The sequence below is a fragment of the Macrotis lagotis genome, chromosome X (assembly GCF_037893015.1).
Source record: "Macrotis lagotis isolate mMagLag1 chromosome X, bilby.v1.9.chrom.fasta, whole genome shotgun sequence".
Lineage (NCBI taxonomy): Eukaryota > Metazoa > Chordata > Mammalia > Peramelemorphia > Peramelidae > Macrotis > Macrotis lagotis.
Window position 1 is genome coordinate 362569488 of NC_133666.1, and position 23229 is coordinate 362592716.

General features: G+C 33.1%; 1 pseudogene; it reads right to left on the bottom strand.

The window, feature by feature from the left end:
• Positions 1 to 1031: 1031 nt before the first annotated feature.
• LOC141499122 (uncharacterized) lies at positions 1032 to 22978 on the bottom strand (annotated as a pseudogene).
• Positions 22979 to 23229: the final 251 nt, after the last annotated feature.

Genomic DNA, 23229 nt, shown 5'->3' on the forward strand with positions numbered 1-23229 from the left:
TTGTGAATACTGCTAACAAGGATAGCAAAAACTACCTCATACTTTGTAACATGGAAAGATTTTCACCAGAATCGATGTAAGATTAAAACACTGAAGTAGAAACATAACCATAATGGAACACATGATCTGGTCTATCTTATCAAACTGAAAATTTTTAGTATGGCCCTAGTTATCTGCTATTGCAAGCCTGACTTGGCTAAATTTAGAGACACTGAGCTCCAAAAGATTGACCACCAGGCTACAAAACCTTAGGGCCATGGCTTCTAAAGAATAGTGTTATCAAGGTTTCAAGTATTACAATCTGCATCAATGAAATGTGAACCCACATCATTTAAGTAACAGCTCTGTGAAGTTTTTAAGTAAGTATGCAAAAGCATTTTGGAAAGATAAAAGTGCTATCCCAATATGTAGCATTATTTAAGATAATAATATAGAATATGAAATGAGTTTTATAAATTATTTCAATTTCACTTATTTCTTTTTAAAAGTACTCACTGCACATGTGAAAGTATTGTTTGAAAAGCTAGGCACATTGAAATGGAAAGGAAAAGAACTGGTTTGTATGTAACATTATGAAACTGATAACAATAATAGCCAGCATTTATGTAGTGCTTTAAAGTTTGCAAAGCACTTTACAAATAAATCATTTTATCCTCACCACAACCAGGGAGAGGTAGGTACTATTATTATCATCCCCATTTTACAGATGAAGAAACTGAGGCAGACAGAGTTTAAGTGACTTGTCCAGAGTCACATAGCTAAACACATGTGTGAGGCCACATTTTTAACTCAGGTCTTCTTGACTAGAGTCAGGGAAGTTTCATTTAGCACAAAACTAAACATAACATTATTTATATTATCTGCAGTGATGCTCAGGCCAAACCTAATAATACAAAGCAAGATATATTTTACTACTTGTACATATCCAAAATAATATTGGCCCACATTACAGCTATGAAGAATTTTATTTAACAAAAGTTCTGTCTCATAATGAAAGTCTAAGTATGTAATAGAGATCTTCTGATGTCATTTCACCAATTGTTTTTATGATGATAGCTCCAAGACTGTGTTTTAGTTTCAGAATTAGTGTGTCTTTGGGGAGATTTTGATGGGGATCTTGCTAGTGAATCAAAATGTCTTCCATCTGATCTTGATTTTGCCCCTGATGTGGTCTGCCTCTGAGGTGAACTTGATTGTGATTTTCCCACAGATGTGGTCCTTTCTTGTAAGGACTCAGATCTTGACTGCCTTCTAGAACTAGAATATCCTCTAGGGGATCTTGATTTTCTTCCTGAGGTAGAATGCCTTGTTAATGAGTTAGATCGAGATTTACATCGGCTATAGTAAAGTCCCCTACCACGAGACTCTTTAAGGCTATCAGATCATCTCCTGCTCCTTCCCCATGAAGAACTTCTACTTCAAGTCCTTCTGCTGTGGCTTCTTGATCTTCAGTGTTCACTTGGAGAACAACAAGGGTGGCCTTCTTTTGATTTCATTTGTCCTGGTGCTCAATGTCACTTGATCTTGAACCTTGACCTTTACTCTTTAGGACTTGCAAGATGGACTTTATAAAGAGCTGCAGAACCAACCAAATCAGACTTGGCTTTGAATCTGGAATTCTGAGTAAATGTAGGAAAGCCGAAGCCTCAACTTGGTGCTGGCTTTGTCTTTTGCTTGATAAAGACTTCCCCTCTTCCAGTTTTCTTTTTAATCTGTTTCCACCCTCCCTCTTTATTCCTCGATGCTTGAACTTTAAGGTGTCTTTTGGCTTGCCTGCTTGGTTTATGCTTGGACTCTATCTAACAGGTTGATTCAAACTTTGGGGTGCTTGCCAGCTACTGTGGACTGCTTTAGATTTTCTGGTGGCACCCGCCACGTTCCGGACGAACAGGGAGGTATCAGGGGCCCTGGTGTAGCGAGACATGGCACCCTGCGTCCTTCCCAGCTGACACTGGACCCCAGGCAATTCCAACGGCTCCACCTGCTCGACCTGAGCCGCAGAGCGCCAGCAGGCTACAAAAACTCTTAAATAAAATTTTAGCCATGAGACTATAGCAAATTATTACTAGGATAATACATCATGATCAGGTAGGATTTATACTGGGTAGTCAGGGATGGTTCAACATTTGTAGAACACTCAACATAAGTGAACAAATCAACAGAAATCATCTAATTATCTCAGTAAATTCTGAAAAAAGCCTTTGACTATATTAAATTAAATTAAAAAAGGTTTTGCACTAATGAAATCAATGCTCCCTAAGCTGAAAACTAGGAAACAATTGTCAAAACAAGGAGTTCTGATAAAGGTCTCATTTCTAAAATATATAGAGAATTACATCAAAATCATAAGGTCATAAGTCATCCCCAATTGATAAATGGTCAAAGGATAAGAACAGACAGTTTTCAAATGAAGAAATCAAAGCTATATATAATCTTATGGAAAAAATGTTCCAAATCATTATTGATTAGAGAAATGCAAATTAAAAAACAATGAAGTATCACCTCATAGCTATTAGATTGGCCAAGATTAGAAAAAGTGAAAATGATCAATGTTTTGTGAGGACTGGGACATTAATGCATTACCATGGAGTTCTGAATGGATTCAACCTTTATGGACTGCAGTAAGGAACTGTGCTCAAAGAGCAATATAACTGTTCATAAACTTTAACCCAGCAATTCCAATTTGAGGTCTATATCCAGAAGAAACTACTAAAAAAGGTAAAAGTCCTACATATTCCAAAATATTCCTAGCAGTTCTTTTGTAGTGGCAAAGAATTGGAAATTGAGGGGATGCCTATCAATTGGGAAATGGCTAACCAAGTTATGGTACATGAATACTATGGAATACTATTGTTCCATGAAAAACCATAAAAGTTCTGACTCTAGAGAAACATGGAATGACTTATTGGATCTAATGCATAGAGAAGAAACTAGAACCAAAAGAAAAATGTACACATCAACCAACATTATGAAATGAAAGCAGCTCCTCTCAGCAGACCAGAGAGCTAGGAAAAATGTATTGGCCTGGCTATAGACTATATTATCCCCATCCAGAGGAAGAAAAACAAAACAAAACATGCAAATACACAAAAAGCAACCATTTTGAATCTGATGAACGCTTTATAAAAATTATCTCTATTGTGTCTTTTTCCACTTTATCGTAATTTTCATGCCAAAATTTGCCAATTTGTAAGCATGCTTATCAAAATATGTATGTATCATGCAAACCTGACTGTTACCTGCTGATGGAATGGGCGGTGGAAATTAAGTTGGAAGGAACTTTTGTAACTAAAAAATATACATGTGCATAGAGATAAGAATAAATAAATAAATAATTTTTTAAAATAAAAAAGGAACTTTTTCCTCCTCAGATAATTTCCTATGCTAACTAGAGGTTTTCATTTTGCCTTCCTTCAGTGTAAGTATCCCACTATTCCTTTCAGCTTTATATTTTATATGATAACTTCTCTGAAAGGATTATGAGTTTTCATAGAGCAGGGATTGTTTTATTCTATCCTTTTATTCCTAGTACTTAGAACAACACCATTCACTCATTAAGTACTTAATGAAATGTTATTACCTCTGACTCATTATTATATGTCTTCCAAACAACTGAAGTTCTCAAAGCTATAACTTTCATTTTGAAGAAATATTTACCATTAAATGACTAAAAATAATTTCATAAAAGAAGAAACTAATCTGATTTTATGAATTTTTTAAAGTATTTAAGGAGCAGCTAGGTGTCACAGTGGATAGAGCACTGGCCTTGGAGTCAGCAGTACCTGAGTTCAAATGTGTCCTCAGACACTTAATAATTACTTAGTTGTGTGGCCTTGGGAAAGCCGCTTAACCATAGTTGCCTTGCAAAAAAAAGTATTTAAGAGTTATGTTAACAAAAAAATTTTACTATTGATTCAATGGTAAATAAATTAAGTCAATAAAGATGCATTTATCAAACATTTCTTTATTACCAGGCACTTTTATCAAGCTTTGGGGATAAACAGAAAGTATATTTTAAAATCCCCATTTTTCAAGAAGTAGACATTGTTTAAGAGAGGCAACATGCAAATATTATACATATGCATGACCTTTACAGAGCTGACAGAAAGATAAGTTTAAAGGGAAACATATGAGTAATTGTGCATAATTTTATCACTAAGGAAATTTACCTTTTAGTCAATGAGATTTAGTCAAATTCCCAATTAAATACCAAATTAGAAATTCTAATAATTAAAAGTGAAATTAATAAAATTGAAAACACTAAAACTATTGAAATAATAAAGTTGAATTAATTTTATGAAAAAGCAATAAAATAGATAAAACTCTGGTTAATTTAATTAATAAAAAGAAAGAAGAAATCCAAATTAAAAGTATCAAAAATGAACAAGGTGAAGTTAGCATTAATGAAAAGACAATTAAAGTAATAATCCAGATCTACTTTGCCTACCTGTATGTCAATAAATTTGATAATCTATGTGAAATGGATAAATATTTACAGAAATTTAAGTTGCCCAGGTTAAATGATGAAGAAAGTAAAAAAAAAAAGCAAAATAATCCTATCTCAGAAAAAGAAATTCAAGAAACTACCAATGAACTCCCTTAGAAAAACAATCCAGGTTCAGAAGGTTCACAAGTGAATTATTTCACCCATTTAAGTAACAATCATTTCCAATTTTACATAAACCATTTGGAAAAATAGGTGAAGATGGACCTTTGGTTAATTTTGTCTTTGATTCCAATATGGTGCTTTTTCCTAAACCAGGAAGAGTCAAAACTGAGAAAGAAAATTATTGACCAATTTTCCTAATGAATATGGAAGTAAAAATCTAAAATAAAGCAATTACAATAAATTATCACTAGTTTAAAACACTTTGACCAACCAGGATTTATTCCAGGAATGCAGGATTGATTCAATATTAGGAAAATTGTCAGTATAATTGACTATATCAATAATGACTCTAATAGAAATCATATGACTATCTCAGTAGATGCTGAAAAAACCTTTGACAATACACAGATCCAATTTTTACTAAAAACACAAGAGAGTATAGGAATAAATGGTTTGTTTCTTAGAATAATAAGCAGTATTTATCTGAAGCCATCAACAAGCATTATATGCAATGGGGATAAGCTAGAGGCATTCCCAATTAGATCAGGGATGAAACAAGGATGCCTGTTATCACTACACTCTACATTATTTATTTATTTTTTTTGGCAAGGCAAACAAGGTTAAGTGGCTTGCCCAAGGCCACACAGCTAGGTAATTATTAAGTGCCTGAGGCCGGATTTGAACTCAGGTACTCCTGACTCCAGGGCCTGTGCTCTATACACTGTGGCACGTAGCCTCCCTACTCTACATTATTGTATCTATTTTCCAGGACATTTGCTTTTCCTAAAAGATACTTTTTGTTCTCTTCAATTTTTTCAGTTTTTTGACTTAGATTCATGGAATCTCAGTTTCCCTTACATTTATTCATTTCTATTTATCCAATTATAATTTTTAGGGTTTTATATTTTTAATTTGTTTTTTTGTGTTTCCTTTTCCATTTGGTTAATATTACTTTTTACTGAATTGCATTCCCCTTTCAGATGTTAAATTTGAGTTTTAGATTAATTGAATTCCTTTCCAGTTCATCAATTTCATTTTTTGAAAAAAAACTATATTCTTTTCCAGTTGGTTATTTTTACTTTTAAATAATTTGACTCCTTTGGTGAATTTTTCACAAATTTTCTGCATGGTTCTCATTTTCCCCCATTTTTCTTCTTTCTCTATTCTTTGATTTTTATATTATTTAGCTCTTATATATGGTTTTGGATTTGAGTTTATATCATATACTTCTTTGAGTCTTCTCATGTAGTCAATTTTTCACTGCTTTCTTCTTCTGAGTATCATTTTTATCATCGCTCTCATCTCTGTTATCTTAGCAATTTTTAGCTATTTTGCTCATTTTGATTGTTTGAATTCTGTCCCTGGGGTACCAGTAGTATAGACCAAAGCTCTTTCTGATGTGGTGGAGGTCTGATCCCAGGCTTGTTGCTGGTCAAGATGATCCCTATGCAGCCCAAGCATTAACTTTGTAGAGGTTTGTTTTCTCTTTTATGACCAGACTCCACCTTTGCAGTTGTGTGTTCTCAATCCTGTTTTGTCTTTTGCCCCAGTGTTCCCAGGCTTCAGACTTTGTAATTGGAACCCTCCCTGTTGGCTTGCTATCTAACTGCTGAGAAGTGTGTTGCTATATAACTGATGGAACCTGACCTGCACCATGGTTAAAAATCTCCCCCTGGCTCTCCTGCTCTCCTGCCCACTTGGGCTTTATTTCCTCTTTTCCCCTGAAGAGACAGAACTTCACTGAAGATCCTTCCTGATGCCTACAATTGGAAACTTGTTTTTATCTTCTGTTATTTTGGTTGGATCTGCAGTTTAATGTATGTGTAGAGGCTTCATTTAACATTTTGTAGGGAAAAGTTTCAGTAGAATGCTAGCTTCATTTCTCCATATTGGCTCCAGATGAACTGATAAACTAAATTGATATTATTTTCACAATGGGAACCCTCAATAAGATGAAAGCCAAGAAGCAGAGAAGAAGAAGGAAAAGAAGGAAGAATTTTTTATTTTACAACATGACTAATATGGAAATATAATTAACATGATTGTTCAAATTATATATTATATATACATACATATATATATACATATACATATATATATATACATATATATATATATATATAGTTGCTTGCTGTGGAAGAGAGCTGAAATATGGAACTGATAATTTTTCAAAAGTGAATATTAAAATTATCTTTACAAATAATTAGAAAGTAAAATGTTATTAATATATAAAAAAGACTTTGCATTTCTATGGTAGCAATATATTTTAATGGCATATTTAGCATTTAAAATGTGAGATACTTAATACTAGCAGAATCTGCTTCTGTCTTCCCTACTACTGCTGTTTCTTCTACAACTCCAACACTCACATACTGCATGTACTTCTTTTCTATTCTTGATATCTTGATCTTTGTTTCACAAATAAAATAATAAGAATAAAAGAATCTTGGATTATGAAGGGAACTTTTAAATCATAAATTCAATATTCCTAATGATAATTAAAAACTCTTACTTGAAAGTATCTTAGGATTCCTTGCTAATTTCATCTTCTACCATTTACTTTTAGTATCAGATAAAGCTGAATAATAGAAAAGAAGAGCTCTGCACTAAAGTTTTATTGTATCATTAAATAATATATGCATGGATGAACTTATTATTTAACAATGGGAATTTACTAAGACTTGTCAATATTTTTTTAGTATTTAAAATAAGGGTGATGTTATTTTTAGTAGTACATGATAGATTTGTCAAATTTACTTTATAAATTTACTTTATAAATTGTAAAGAACTGTATTTGTTTTACATGTCAATTACTCCATTGAAAAGTAATATCACTATTAATATTACCAGTTATAAGAGGAGGAAAAAATAGACTTGGGGCTATTTTCTTGAGGCAATTTCAGAATGTAAAATGATTTAACAGAGCTAGAACAGATCATTACCCTTTAAAAATGGATTCAGTTATCAATGATAACATTTAGATTTACATTTGAATTTTTTTTAAAGCATATATGCACTAAAATTTTGAGCTATTTTGTAGATTGTAAAATGGACAAAATAACTTGATGTCAAAATTATGCCCATTTTAATTTAGTCATTGTTGAATATGGAATGAATTACAAAATATAAATAAAACTTTTGAAATATTTGGAAGATTTATTCTAAAGAAAAAAGAAAAGGAAAAGAAGAGGTAATGTTAAGGGCAGGTGTGTCCTGGAGACAACTTGAAATGGTTCACAAGTTTTAAATTTACAGTGTGAATATTTTATATATTTAAATTTAATTTTTTAGTCAATATTTTTATTCTTTCCCGGTTTTATGGAAAAGCAACTTTCTACATTCTCCTTTTATTACTGGATTCCAAATTCTCTGTCTCCTGCCCAGTTTTCTCATTGAGAAGGCATACCTCCATAAACTTCTTGCTTTGAAGAATAAAAAAACAGACTAAAATATAACCCCCCCAAATTAAAGTAATAAAAAAATGTTTCAATCTTTATTCAGACTCTGCCAGTTTCTTCTCTGGGAATGGACAGCATTTCTCATTATAAATCCTTTGTACCTGTTTGAGGTCAACACCTTACTAAATACACTGTAGTTGTTCACAATTGATCATCCTACAACATTTTGTATGATATTCTCCCTGTTCCACTCATTTCACTCTGAATCAACTAGGACAAGTCTCTACAGATTTCCTTGGGTATCCAGTTCATCACTTCCTACATAACAATTGTATTTCATCATAATTGCAAAGCAAAACTTGGTCAATCAGACCCCAAACAATGGGCAACACCTCAATTTCAAAATCCTCAACCATAGAAGAGTTGCTAAAGCTATTCCTATAAATATAGTTCATTTTTTCCCTTTCAATTTTCTATCTCCTCTAGGGCAAAACCTTGTAGAAGTAAAGCTAAACCAAAGATTATGCATGGGTTTGTAAAATTGCAGACATAGTTTCAAATTCTACTACATAATGATTTAATCAAATCACACATTCACCAATACTGCATTAGTTTCTCAGCTTTCCCACATCTCCACCAGCATTTGTTTCCTTTCCTCTCTAATCTGTTAAATAATCTAAATGGAGTGAGGTAGTACCTCAGGTTTGTTTTAATTTGCATCTCTCAAATCCATAGGTATTTAGAGTGTTCATCATATGGCTAAATACAGCTATCATTCCATCATCTGAATACTGACTGCTTATATCCTTTGGAGATTTATTATTTGAGGAGTGGCTCTTATTTTTTTTTAATTGGGCTCATTTCTTTACATATTTGAGAGAGGAGTTATTTACAACAGAAATACCTCATTCTATTTCCCTAAATCACATTTTCCCTCTTTTTAATTTATTTCCACTCTTTTTTCACCTTGTTCCTGCTCAAAAGTATTTTGCTAACTGACTAATATCTCCCCCAATCTACTTTCCCTTTGTTGATTATCACCTTATCTTATTACCTACCCCTATTATATTTTTGTAGACTAAGATAGATCTCTGTATCCGAGTATGTATATTCCCTCTTTGAGCCATTTTAAATGGGAGTAAGGTTCAAGACCTCCCTACCATCTGCCTAAATTTCCCCTCTATTGCAAAAGTTCTTTCATGGCTCTCTTATGTATGAAAATTTACCCCATTCTGCCTCTTGCATTCCCTTTCTCCAAGTAAAATCCTTTTTAAACATTTCCTTTTGTTTCTTTATAGATATCATCTCATTCAATTCACATTTCTGTCCTCTGGTTTATTGATGCATTCCATGTTCCTTAGCAAAGGAAAAGCCTATATGAGTTACAAGTATCATTATCCCATGTTGAAATGCAAGCAGTTTAACCTTATTAAGTCCTTTATGATTTCCCTTTCCTTTTTATCTTCTTATATTTCTTTTTAACCTTGTATTTGAAAGACACATTTTTTACAAAGCTCTGGCATTTTTATCAGTAATGTTTAAAAATCTTCTATTTCACTGAATACTCTTCCTCCACTGCTAGAAACAATGACCTTTTAATCTCATTATCAATATCTTTGGGCTCAGAGTTCTGGAAGTAGCCATTTCTACAATACATCACACATAAAACATTCTGATTTTCTGATGTCTGTTCTAAGATGTACCTGTTGTACACTCTGCTCCACTGTTATTTCCTCTGGTGCAGCAATCCTTTTCTGTCAAGGTATAAGGCTGCCTTGAGTTAGAAAATTGTTTCACTTTGTCCTTTTGTGGGGTCTGCCACTCCAGAATTTATTTTCATGCAATATTTAAAGGTGTTTTTTGAAAGAGTTCAGGGGAATCTTTTGCCATTTTTGCTCCACCATCACCCCTAGCAGTGTGTATATTTATACTTTGAAAATTGGCAAATTCCAATAATCTACAGTTGAATTTGTATCTTATTGATTTTCTAGACTTAAGAAAGGGATGTAGACAATAGTAATCTTATACATTAACTTGACAGTGTATCATGCATTTTGGGGGAAGGAAAGAAATCAGGTTTTGAATTTTTGTCAAAACACTTCTGGAAACGTCACTGAGTTTAAACTTGGAAAGCACCCTGCTTTCAATACAAGAAAAGAATGATTATTCTTTGCAATAATATTTTTAATCAATTAGTCCCCAAAATATTTATTGGTCTAGACATTTCTTTGCCCTTTACTATGTCTGTGGTAGCCGTTAGAATCAATGACTACCCTATACTCTAGAGTTATGGTTCGGTTATCTTTTAATGAAAAATCTCTCTGACATGGAAACAGCATGGGTTTGTGGGAAATCAATGAAACTGGAGTCCAAAGGTTATGTTTGAATACTTATTTCTATACATCCCATTGTTCAGTGTTTGCGAAATCAAACACTGTGGTGCCTTAGTTTTGTAAATCTGTCAAATGAGAAGGTTGATGAATTTGAATAGATCCACATTAAGTTCCCTTTCCTTCTAAAACCTGTATTTTCTTGATGTCTAACTAAATTTATGAGAGAACCAAAGTCTTTCAATTCTAATTTCTATGATCATGTTCAGACATTTTAATTTTAATGTTTAAAGATGAATATAGGTCAAGTCACAAGAAGTTCAGCTATGATATTACTTTCCATTAATATGCCCACAGGTCTGAATATAACCTATCATGGTACAGTTGATGTGCTTATCTAAATGAAAAGTAGAATGGATTATTTTTGTCCTTTCAATTTTGTTCTTTAATTATTCTGGGGCATAAAGGAGAATTAAACTTATTAATAAGCCAACTAATTTTTATCATGAAAATGTCATGGTTCTATTTAATGTCTAGAATGTGAAGTGAATGAAATGCCAGAATGAATAGAACTCAGATTTTGCTTTTCCTTATGTTTCCTTATAGAAGGATATGGGAACTTTAAGAATAATTTTCCAAAGGTCTGTGACAACAAGGAGTAGAAATGTTAGGACAAAGCAATTCTGAAAATTGTGTCTTATCACAGTTATTTTTATTGATTTATTTTTTCATGTTTCTCCTGTTCATTTCTATTTTATAATCTTAGAAAATTGTATAGGACACTGTAGGATAAATAACTTCCCATCGTTGAACTGCTAATGTTTTGTCTCTGAAAGTATATTTGAAACCAAGTTTTTCTGTCTTTGAATTTTATGTTCTATTAACCACATGCTTCACCAAAATTTGAAGAGTGAGTCAATAAACATTTTTATGGTACTTATTATTTTCTAAGCCTACAGATACAAAGAAAGTCAAATGACATTCCTTATTCTATAGCAGTTTGAAATTTAATGGATAAAGCAGATAACATGAAAGCTTTGGGAGAGAAGATTACTGGCAGGATTAATAGAAAAAATCCAGAAGTGTAGTCTAGGGATTAGTGATCTGATTGGCCTCCAGCTGAGAGGAAGTCCTTACACTCTAACCAGAGGTAAGTGCTTTGAGGGTAGAGGATATTTTCAATATATTTATTTTCCTTTTTTAGTTCTAGCATTGAAGTCATCTTCCTGCATGAAGATGTTTCTGGAGATTAATAGAGCACAACTGGGCAGGAAATGAAAAATTGGTCTTCCTGCTTTCATGAAGTTTTTGGAAGGAACATTCTCTACTTTCTAATGAAAGGAGGAGAGGAGATCTAGAGTATAATAGAGAATAATTGCAATAAGTGAGCTCCAAGGTTGATGTCATGTCCTATTAAAAACTTTTAGTAAATAACAAAAATTGAGATATAAAATAAATTGAGATACATAATAAATTAAGCATTGAAAACTAAAAGAAGACCTGAATTCAAGTTTTCTAGTCCTATTTCCTTATTTTGTTGTAATAAAGTAATTTAGCCAAGTTCAAACAATTGAGGTCCATTCTTTCCAAAGAAAGTACTTTTCCCAGTGCATTGTTGTTTCTAAAGTACTATCTCTGTGCCAGAATTGTCCCAGTGGTTTAATGCCCACCTGAATTAAAATTACACCAAATTCTCTATACAAACTTAGCAAGAAGTTTTTTAGCACTAGTTTCTGACTCTTGCTTTCTTTTTAGGTTTTTGTAAGGCAAATGGGCTTGCCCAAGGCCACACAGCTAGGTAATTATTAAGTGTCTGAGACCGGATTTGAACCAGGTACTCTTGACTCCAAGGCTGATACATTATCCACTATGCCACCTAGCTGCCCCTGACTCTTATTTTTTAAAGGAAATGTTCAGTAATTTAAGACTTTAATGCATTCATCAATCATTTAAGAAAATTTGTCATCTTTTGACCTTTAATGTAGTTTTTTGTCCTTAAACGTATTTGATAGGGGTCAACTCTTGAAAAAATAGGGGTCAGGCTTTAAGATTATGATGGCAAACATTTTTAAAAGGAAATTAATGAAGTGGTAGATGTTGAATATCTGGATGAATGTCATAAGGAGTTTATAAAGAAATTGAGGGGAATTAAATATAAAGGAAAATGGAGGTAGCTTTCCTCTTTTCTTTAATTTTGCTGAGAAAAAAAAAACATGGTAAATGGAGTCACTCATCTGGATGATTTAAGTAAATGAAACACATTGATTTCCATTATTTTGATTTTTAAATTAAAGGAATTTTATGTGGACTAAAATTTTCTAACTATATTGTTTATACCAAGCCTGCTGATTCCATTTATACTTTTCAAAATCTTACTGTTACTTAGAGGAAACAGTCATACCCTTCTATGTAAAATTTAGATAAGTGAGATATACTGGTTTTCAAAATTTTGTGAAAATATGAAAAATGCTTTTATGTTTCCAAAATAGCAATAGATAACAAGAACACAACTGTCTTATATTGAGTACTGAAAGCTTTCAGCTCTATTAGGTTAAAAAAAGAGGACTGTTGACTTATTTGGTGGAACTTTCATGGGACATGATAAGAGTAACAATTGGCACATTTTATTTTTAGATGGAAAATGACAATTTCACCCCATTTTACATAAATGTAAAAAAAAATCTCTTTCACCATTATAATGTCAATAAGGACAGTTTAGTGGCATAGTATATATAGTGGTGGTCATGGAGTCAGAGCTCATCTTCCTGAGTTCAAATCAAATCTCACATCCTAACAATATGACATTCAGTGTCATTTCATGATTTTTGCCTTGATTTTGCCAGGAGAACTTTGCCAACAATACCAAAATGAATTTATATGTGTGTGTGTGTGTGTGTGTGTGTGTGTGTGTGTGTGTGTGTAATATATATATATATATATATATATATATATATATATATATATATATATATACATATACATATACATATATTATATATGTGTGTATTATATATACATATCTATATATTATATATATATATATATATATATATATATATATATATATAGTGTGTGTGTGTGTGTGTGTGTGTGTGTGTGTGTGTGTAAAATCAATCACAATTTTTTCAGACATTCCCCAATTGATGGACATTCCCTTGATTACCAATTCTTTGCCACTTCAAACAGCTGCTATAAATATTTTTGTACCTGTAGGGTTTTTACTGTTTTTCATGATCTCTTCAGGATTATAGAAACAGTACTGGTTTTGCTGGATCAAAGTGTATGCTCTTTTTATTGCCCTTTGTGAATAATTCCAAATTGCTCTCCAGAAAATTTGGATCAGTTCACAACTCCACCATCAATGAATTAAGTTCCCAGATTTCCCACATCCCCTCCATCTTTAATTACTATTCTTCCTCATCATATTGGCCAGTCTGAGATTTGTGAGGTGGTACTTCAGAGATGATTTAATTTTCATTTTTTCTAATCAGTAATGATTTATAGCAATTTTCCACATGAATAGAGATAAATTTAATTTCCTTTTCTGCAATTGGCCTTTGCATATCCTTTGACTATTTGTTAATTAGGGAATGGCTTGGTTCTTTTTTTCTTAATAAACTTTACTCAGTTCACTATATATTTTAGAAACGAGTCCTTTGTCAGAAACAGTACTTGTAAAAATTGTTGCCCCATTTGCTACTTTTCTTTTGATCTTGTTTAGAGTGATTTTGTTTGTGCAAAAGCTTTTTTTAAATTGATGTATTCAAAGTTATCCCATTTGTTTTCAGTAAGTTCTCCAACTCTTCCTTGGTCATAAACTGTTCTCCTTTCTATACATCTAAAAGGAAAACCAATCCTTGTTCTACTAATTGGATTATAATATTTTATTTTATAACTAGATCTTACATCTATTTTGATCTCACCTAGGAAAAGGGTATGAGATGGTGGACTAATCTTAATTTCTGCTATACTATCTTCTACTTTTCCCAGCAGCTTTTATCAAAGATTGAGCTTTTACCCCAGAAGCTGGACTCTTTGGGTTTATTAAACAGCAGATTACTATATACATTGTCTACTGTCTCTTTTGAACCTAATCTATTCCACTGATCTACCACTCTATTTCTTAGCCAAATATTTTGATGACTAATGCCATTTTAATATAATTTTTAGACATGGTAAGGATAAGGCACCTTCTTTTGCATTGTTTTTTCATTAATTTCCTTTATATTCTTAATTTTTTTTTTTGCTCCATATGAATTTACTTACAAATTTTTTCTGTCTAAAGAAATCTTGGGAGGTTTGGTTGGTAAGTCAGTAAATAAGTAGTTTAATATAAGTAAAATTGTCATTTTTATTATATTAGTTTGGTCTATCCATGAGCAGGTAATATTTGCCCAGTTATTTAGATATGATTTTATTTGTGTGAAGAGTGTTTTATTAGAACTTAAGGTCAATATGAAAGAGAGAATTTCTCTCAAAACTAACATGAACCAAGCTTCTAAACAGAATTTATATCCACAAAACCCAAAGATCCTAGGAGAAGAACATCTACCAACAATGTCTGTCCCAGCTAAGCAGGAGCTAACTGGGGCAAGAGCAGAGAGAGACAGTGCAGGGACATCAGATTGAGGCCCAGTAACTAACTTGTAAACAACAACATAAGTATTTGCTGTATGTAAGAAGCAGGGAGATCTCCAGCATAGGACTGGTTATGATGTGAGGCGAGAGAGTTCCAGCAGGGTAGCAGGAAATTAGTCCTGTCAGTTTGATTGTTGTGGAAGACCAGGGTAGTGAGTCCATGTGTTTTCAGTAAGTTCCTGTGACTATAGTTGAGTCTGGCCCCCTCCTCATTCCTGCGAGAGGAAGAGGATCTTCCCATAACGAAAGCTATAATAGACTTCCATTCCATCCCCAAGCTCTGGTGTGGGTTGCAAATCTCTTCCAGTGTGGATTGAGGATTAAGTAGACTAACTATATAGCCAGAGGACCCAGCTCACTTTTTTCAAGGATAACCTAGATCTTGCTGGTTGTCTCACTCAGCCAGACCTTGAGATTGGTCCACTAATCAAGATCACAGACAAAACAGAGAAAGTCTCTAGCATTCCTGACTGTCCAGCTCACAAAGTCTCTAGAGATCTCAACACCAAAGGTCTGTGAACCAGTCCCTCCCCAAAGACAAAATCCTAGAAAAATGAAGAAATGCCAGAGAAAAGCAGAGTACATTGAATATTGCTTTGAATACAAGGATCCTAACTCAGAAATTCAGAGGAGAATATGAATTAGTCATTAGCCCAGAAAGACTTCTTAGAAGAGATCAGTAAGATGTTTCAACATCAGTTGGAAAAATTGGGAAAAGAAACACAAGACAAAGTTAACAATTTGCACGAGAAAATAGCATCTCACAAAAAAAGAAATGAAAAAACAACTTGAGAAGTGCAAAAAAAAATTCTCTCAAAATACAATTGAGCAATTGGAAAAATTCTTCAAAAATAAAATCAACCAATTGGAAAAGGAGTTGGAAGAGGTAAATAAAGAAGATTCTTCTCTAAAAAAAAATTGAATTTGTGAAACTAATGATTTCCTGAGACAACAAAAATTAGTTAAACAAAATAAAGAAATGAAAAATATAGAAGAAAATGTAAAATGCTTCTTAGGCAGAATAGATCCTGTAGAGACAATTTAAGGATCATTGGGTCTCCTGAAAGCATTGAGATCCATTCTTCAGGATATACTGAAAGAGAATTGCCCTGATATCATGGAATCAGAAGGAAAAATAATTACTGAAAGGATACATTGATTCCCTCCTGAAAGGAATCACAAAATGAAAATAGCAAGGAATATTGTAGAAAAGCTCCAGAACTATCAGATAAAAGAGAAAATCCTAAAAGCAGAAAGAAATAATGTAAATACCAAGGAGCCACAGTAAGGACTACACAGGACCTGTCTACATCAACATTAAGGGAATAAAGGACATGAAATATTATATTTCAAAGAGCAAGAGAGCTTTAAATAAAGCAAATAACTCACTATCCAGATGAAAGGAAAATAGATAAATAGAAAATATGGACTTCAAACAGGAAACTCAAGAGATACATGAAAAGGTAAAACAATAATCTGCCTACTGATAAACTCAGAGTCCAGCTTCTGAGACAAAAACTCTCTCTCTTCAATAAAAACTATTGGGAAAATTGGAAGTTAGTATGGCAGAAATTTCTATTATGTACCTATAACAAAATAAGATCAATATGGGTACAGGATTTGGACATAAAGGACAATATTATAAGCAAGCTAGGAGATCAAAGAATAGTTTGCCTCTAAGATCTATGGAAAGGGAAGCAGTTTATGACCAAGGAAGAGGTGGAGAACATCAATAAAAACAAACTAGATAATTTTGATTTCATTAAATTAAAAGGCTTTTACACACACACACACACACACACACACACACACACACACACACACAAAATCACTGTAAGTAAGAGAAAAATAAATGTAGTAAACTGGAGAGCATTTTTTTCCAACTAGTGTTCCTAACAAAGGACTCGTTTCTAAATTATATTGAAAACTGATATCAATTCATATAAAAAAGCAATCCATTCTCCAATTGACAAATGGTCAAAAAATATGCTATGACAATTTGCAGATGAGGAAATCAAAGCTATCTATAGTCATATAAAAATTCTTCTATATCATTGCTGATTAAAAAAAATTCAAATCAAGGCATCTCTGAGGTACCATGTCACACCTCTCAGATTGTCCAATATGACAAGAAGGGAAAATTCTCAATGTTGGAAGGAATGTGTGTAATCTGAGACACTAATGCACTGTTGGTGGAACTCTGATCTGATCTTTCTGGAGAGCAATTTGGAATTATGCCTAAAGTGCAATAAAAATATGCATACCCCTTCATCCATCTATAACAGTACTGGGTGTATACCCTGAAGAAATCATGAAAAAGTGTCAAAACCATCAACTGCAATAAAATAGGAGAAGAGAAACCTGGAAAGAGTTACTTGAATTGATGCTTATCTAAATGAGCAGAAGCAGAACAATACACACCCGAACAGCCACATGGGGGAGTTGATCAACCTTAATCTACTTGATCATTCCATCAATGCAATAATCAGGGTCAGTTTCAGGGTATCTGTGATGGATAAAATTGTGGAGCTTAAACAAAGGTCAAAGAATATTACCTTCAGTTTTTAAAAATAGTTGTCTTATATACTACAAAATTTTACTATCTGTAGTATTTTATTTCTTCCTCAAGGATATGCTTTTTTTTCTATCAATGCTTCCAATTTAATCAATGCATAGCATGGAAACTATGTATAGATTATCATATTGCCTTCTGTGGGGGGGAGGGAGAGGAGAGGGAGGGTGGGGGAAAAACAAATAAAATATTTATATGTAGGAAAAAAAGAAAAAAAATTATAGTCATTTTCACAGACTTTCTGAGTCTTCCTTGGCAGGCAGATGACCAAGTATTTGATGCTGTCTCATGTTATTTTAACTGGAATTTCTTTCTAACTCTTGGTCCTACATCTTTTTGGTAATACACAGAAATGATGAAGATTAATGTAAGTTTATTTTATATCCTATGTCTTTCTTAAAGTTTCTAAACATATTATTTTTTATAGTTCTCTGGCTATACCATCATGACATATTTAAAGAGTGAGAGTTTTGTTCTTTCTTCCCAAAAACAATTCCTTCAATTACTTTTTCTTCTCTTATTGCTGAAGCTGTAATTTCTAATACATTATTGAATTGTAGTGGTAATAAAGAGCTTCCTTGTTTCATCCTTGATCTTACTGGGAATGGTTCTGGTTTATTCCCACTGCATATAATTCTTTTTGATAGTTTCAGATAGATACTGCTTTTTATTCTAAGGGACAATCTATTCCTGCATTCTCTAGTGTTTTTACGAGGAATAGAAACTAACTGTATTTTGTCAAAGGCTTTTTCAGTATCTATTGGGAAAATCATGATTTCCTTTAGGTTTCTTATTGGTGTAGTCAGTCATGCTGATAATTTTCCTAATAATTGAAGCAGCCCTGAATTCCTGGAACAAATCCAACTTGGTTATGGTGTATTATTCTTGTGATAACTTTCTGTAATCACTTTACTAAGACTTTATTTAAGATATTTGCATCCAAACTCATTAGGGAAATTGGTCTACAATATTCTTTCTCTATTTTGACTTATCCCGGTTTAGATATCATCACCATATTGGTATCCAAGAAAGAATTAGGCAGAGTACTGTCTTCACCGGTTTTTTCAAATAATTTATATAGAATTGGAATCAATTTTTCCTTAAATGTTTGGGAGAATTCACATGTGATACAATCTGGCCCTAGAGATTTTTCCTTAATGAGTACATTGATGTCTTTTTCAATTTCTTTTGCTGAGATACTCTTATTTAGGCATTTAATTTCCCCTTCATTTAACCTGGGCAATTTATATTTTTGTAAATATTCATCCCTTTCACCTAGATTATCAAATTTATTGGCATAAATTTAATCAAAATAGTTCCAAATTATTCCTTTAGTTGCTACTCATTAATGTGAGTTCACCATTTTCATTTATAATACTAGTAATTTGGTTCCTTTTTTTCTGTTTTTAATCAAATTAATCAAAGGTTTATCTATTTTATTGCTTTTTTCATAAAACTGACACTTGCTTTTATTTATTAATTAGTAGCTTTCTTTTGATTTTATTAATTGCTCTTTTAGTTATTAGAATTTCTCATTTGGTATTTAATTGGGGCTTTTTAACTTGTTATTTCTCTAACTTTTTTTAGTTGTATGCTTAGTTCGTTGATTTCTATTTTCTCTATTTTTATTCATATAAATATTGAGAGTTACAATATATCCCTAATGACTGCTTCGACTATATTCCCTAAGTTTTGGTATGTTGTCCAATTATTGTCATTGTCTTGGATGAAATCACTAATTCTTTATATAGTTTGTTGTTTGATAGACTCTTTCTTTGAAATAAGGCTCTTTATTTTCCAATCAGTTTAAGGTTTTTCTCTCCATGGCTTATTGTAAGTGATTTCATTGCATGGTAGTCAGAAAAGGATGCATTTGATATTTCTGCCATTTACATTTGATTATGAGGATTATATGTCCTAGTGCATGGTCAAATTTTTTGTGTAGTTGCCATATATGATAGAAAATAAGGTACATTCCTTTCTATACCATTTCAATTCACTCCAAATGTCAATCATGCCTGATTTTTCAAACATTCTTTTTACCTCCTTCATTTCTTTCTTGTTTATTTTATGTTTAGATTTATCTAATTCTGAGATAGGGAAGTTGAGGTCTTCCACTAAGAGAGTTTTGTTGCTTATGTCTTGTTTTAACTCATTCAGCTTCTCCCCTTAAGAATATGGATGCTATACCATTTGGTGCATATATATATATATATATATATATATATATATATATATATATATATGTTTAGTATTGAAATTGCTTCATTGTCTATGGTACCTTTTAGAAGAATCTAGTTTCCTTCTTTAACTCTTATAATGAGGACTGTTTTTGCTTCTGCTTTGTCTGAGTTGATGATATTTATCTCTGTCTTTTCCACCTGAGTTGAAGCATTAATATATTCTGCTCCAGCCTTTTACTTTTATTATACCTCTCTCTCTCTCTTCCTCAAATGCATTTTTTGTAAGCAATATATTGTAGGATTCTGTTTTATTCCATTTTACTATCCATTTCTGTTTTAGGGGAGAGCTAATCCCATTCATGTTCAAAGTTATAATTACTAAATCTTTTCTACCCTCCATGCTGTTTTTCCCTCCATTTGCATTTTTTGCCCTTTTTTCACCTTATCCCCATTCCCCAGTATTTTGCTTCTGAATACATCTTCCTTCAGTGTGCTTGCCCCTTTATATCTAATCCCTGCCCCTTTGGCCACACAGCTTTCCCCTTTCCCTTTGCCCCTTCTTACTTCTTTTTCTTCCGTCAGTTTCTCTATTTCTCCCCCCTTTTTACTTTCCCCTCTTAACACTTAGAAGGCAAAATAAGTTTACAAATTCAACTGAGTGTGTGTTCATCACTCTTTGAAACAAATCTGATGAGAATAAGAATCAGGTGATTCTCACCTCCTTCCTTCTTCCCTTCCATAGCAACAGATCCTTTTTACCTCTTCATGTGATGTAATGTACTCCATTCAGTATCCTCCTTCCTCTCTTTCTATGTTGAATTCCCTTTGCAAGGAGATATTATTTTTAAATCATTCCATCAGTAAGGGACAAGAAATGAATGTCCATTACTCCTAGATAACTGTATTCCCTCAAGACTTATGAGAATTTTTCTTCCCATGTGTGGATACAGCCAGTTTCATCTTACTGATTAGCATTTTTTTCTTTCCCCCTTTTTACCTTTTCTCCCGTTTGAAAACCAAACTTTCTTTTTTAGTTCTGGTCTTTTCATCAGGAAAAATTTAAAGTCTCATATTTCATTAAATTTCCATCTTTTACACTGGAAAAGAAGCCTCAGTTTTGCTGGATAGTGGATTCCTCTTTGCATTGCAAGTTCCCTTGCTGTCCAGAATATCATATTCGAGGCCCTTCAATGCCTTAGTGTTGAAGCTGTCTGTCTTTGGTATTTTAATTGTTTCTTTCTAGCTCCTTGCAGGATTTTCTCTTTGATCTGATAGGTGTGGACTTTGGCCACAATATAAAATAGCATTTTCTTTTGGGGATCTCTTTTAGCTGAGGACCAATGTATTATTTTCGTTTTCTTTTTGCAAGGCAATGAGGTTAAGTGACTTGCCCAAGGCCACAAAGCTAGGTAATTATTAAATGTCTGAGGCCAGTTTAGACTCAGTTCCTCCTGACTCAGAGCTAGTGCTCTATGCACAGCATCACTTAGCTGCTCCTAATGCATTCTTTAAATGACTATATTGCCCTCTGGTTCTAGGATATGAGGGCAGTTCTCATTCCCTTTATCCTGAACTATTTAGTCCAGGCTTTTTCTCTTCAAGGTGTTCAGGAAGTCCTTTGATTCTTAAATCATCTCTCCTGGATATATTTTCCAGGTCTGTTTTTTGCTAATGTGGTATTTAACATTTTCTTCCAATTCTGTGTTTTTTTTTGTTTTGTTTTGTTTAATGGATTCTTTTTGTTTCATGAAGTCATTACTTTCCCCAGATTCCAATCATTTTCTTTATTTACATTCTGCATTTGCTTTTTCACTTGGTCAGTTCTATTTTTGAAGAAGTTTTCCATATGCCCAATTGTGTTTTGGAAATAATTATTTTCTTTTTTGCACTTGTTCAATTTTATTTTCAAAGGATTTGTTTTCTTGTTGTAAAATGTTAATTTTCTCTTGAATTTCTTTTCCCAGTTTTTCTATGTAATTTTTAAAATCCTTTCTGCTATCTTCTAAGAAATCTTTCTGGGCTATCGATCAATTCATATTCTCCTGATATGTCCACCCTGAGTTAAAATCCTTGTCTTCAAGATAACATTCAATATACTCCCCTTTACACTGACCTTTCTTCATCTTGAATCCTTTCCTTTGGGTTTTGTGCTGGTGGAGGTGCTGGTTCACAGACAGTCATTATTGACATTCCTGGAGGCCTTGCCAACTTCAGGGGTTCACTCAGTGGGTCAGCCTGTAGGGGATACCAGAAGCTTTCTCTGGATTTTCTGTGACACTGATTGGGGGGAGGGGCTGCAGGATCTTGTTGTCCTTCAAAAATATGGACTGTGCCCCCAGGCTAGATAGTTAATATATTGCTAATATACAATCTATAATTAATACACAGTCTTCACTGGGGGAAATCTGCAGCCCACAACTAAGCCTTGGAGCAAGGTGCAATACTAGGATGGGGGTGAGGGCTGTTTGTTCTCAAAAAACATCACCAAGTTCTACCACAGGAATGGCAGGAGGAGATTCATTTGGAAATACTAGGCTCACTTCTAGGATCTTTCAGACAGCAAAGGTGATCTTATATATTCATGAGCCATCATGTTGTAGCTCTTTGGTCTTCCATGCATAGATTAATCTTTCCACCATTTCCCCCCCAGTCTCATACTTCCACCTCTGTACTGGATCTCTGCTGTTTGTCCTCTGCTTGCCCAAACTCCCCTGTGACAGAGCTTATTGGTAGATAACATGTTCAAGTTTTCAAGTTCATGTAACTTCTGAGAATGTCAATAGAGCTTAAAACAGTACCTGACTTCTCTCTGCCACATTGGCCAGAAGTCAAGGCCCAATTATTTTAAAGCAAAATGAATTAGTATGATTAGAAAAATAACAACAAAATATGTGCTTCACAAGCCTAAAGAACATTCTTCAAACTCCTGAACCCCCATGCACTATCTTAATGGATACATAGGTATGAACTAAAATGAAAAGCAGCCAAGGCTTTATGATTCATATGCTTCAGGGCTATCAGTGTTCTTTGACCATATTACCAACCTAGTAATTGGAATGTTAAGATAAATTTTTTAAAAAATTGGAGACTACTGTTCAAGGAGTTAGGCATCTGAGGCCAGAGACACATAATGGAATTGAAATGTCACTTATATTCAATGTTTTAGGAAATAAATGAGCCACTCTTTTTAAATTGATATTTATTTTGTTTTTCCCAATTACCTGCAAAAGTAGTTTTTCAATAGTCATCCATTTGTTAATTTATGAATTTCACATTCTTTTACTACCCTTCCTTCTCTCTCCTGTCCCCATGGCAGTGAACAGTGTGATAAAAATTGTACATGTGCAAATATGTTTCACATATTTCCATATCATTCATGGAGAAAATAATTTTTTTTAGGATTTTGCAAGGCAAACATGGTTATATGGTTTGTCCAAGGACACACAGCTAGGTAATTGTTAAGCATCTGAGACTGGATTTGAACACAGGTACTCCTGAC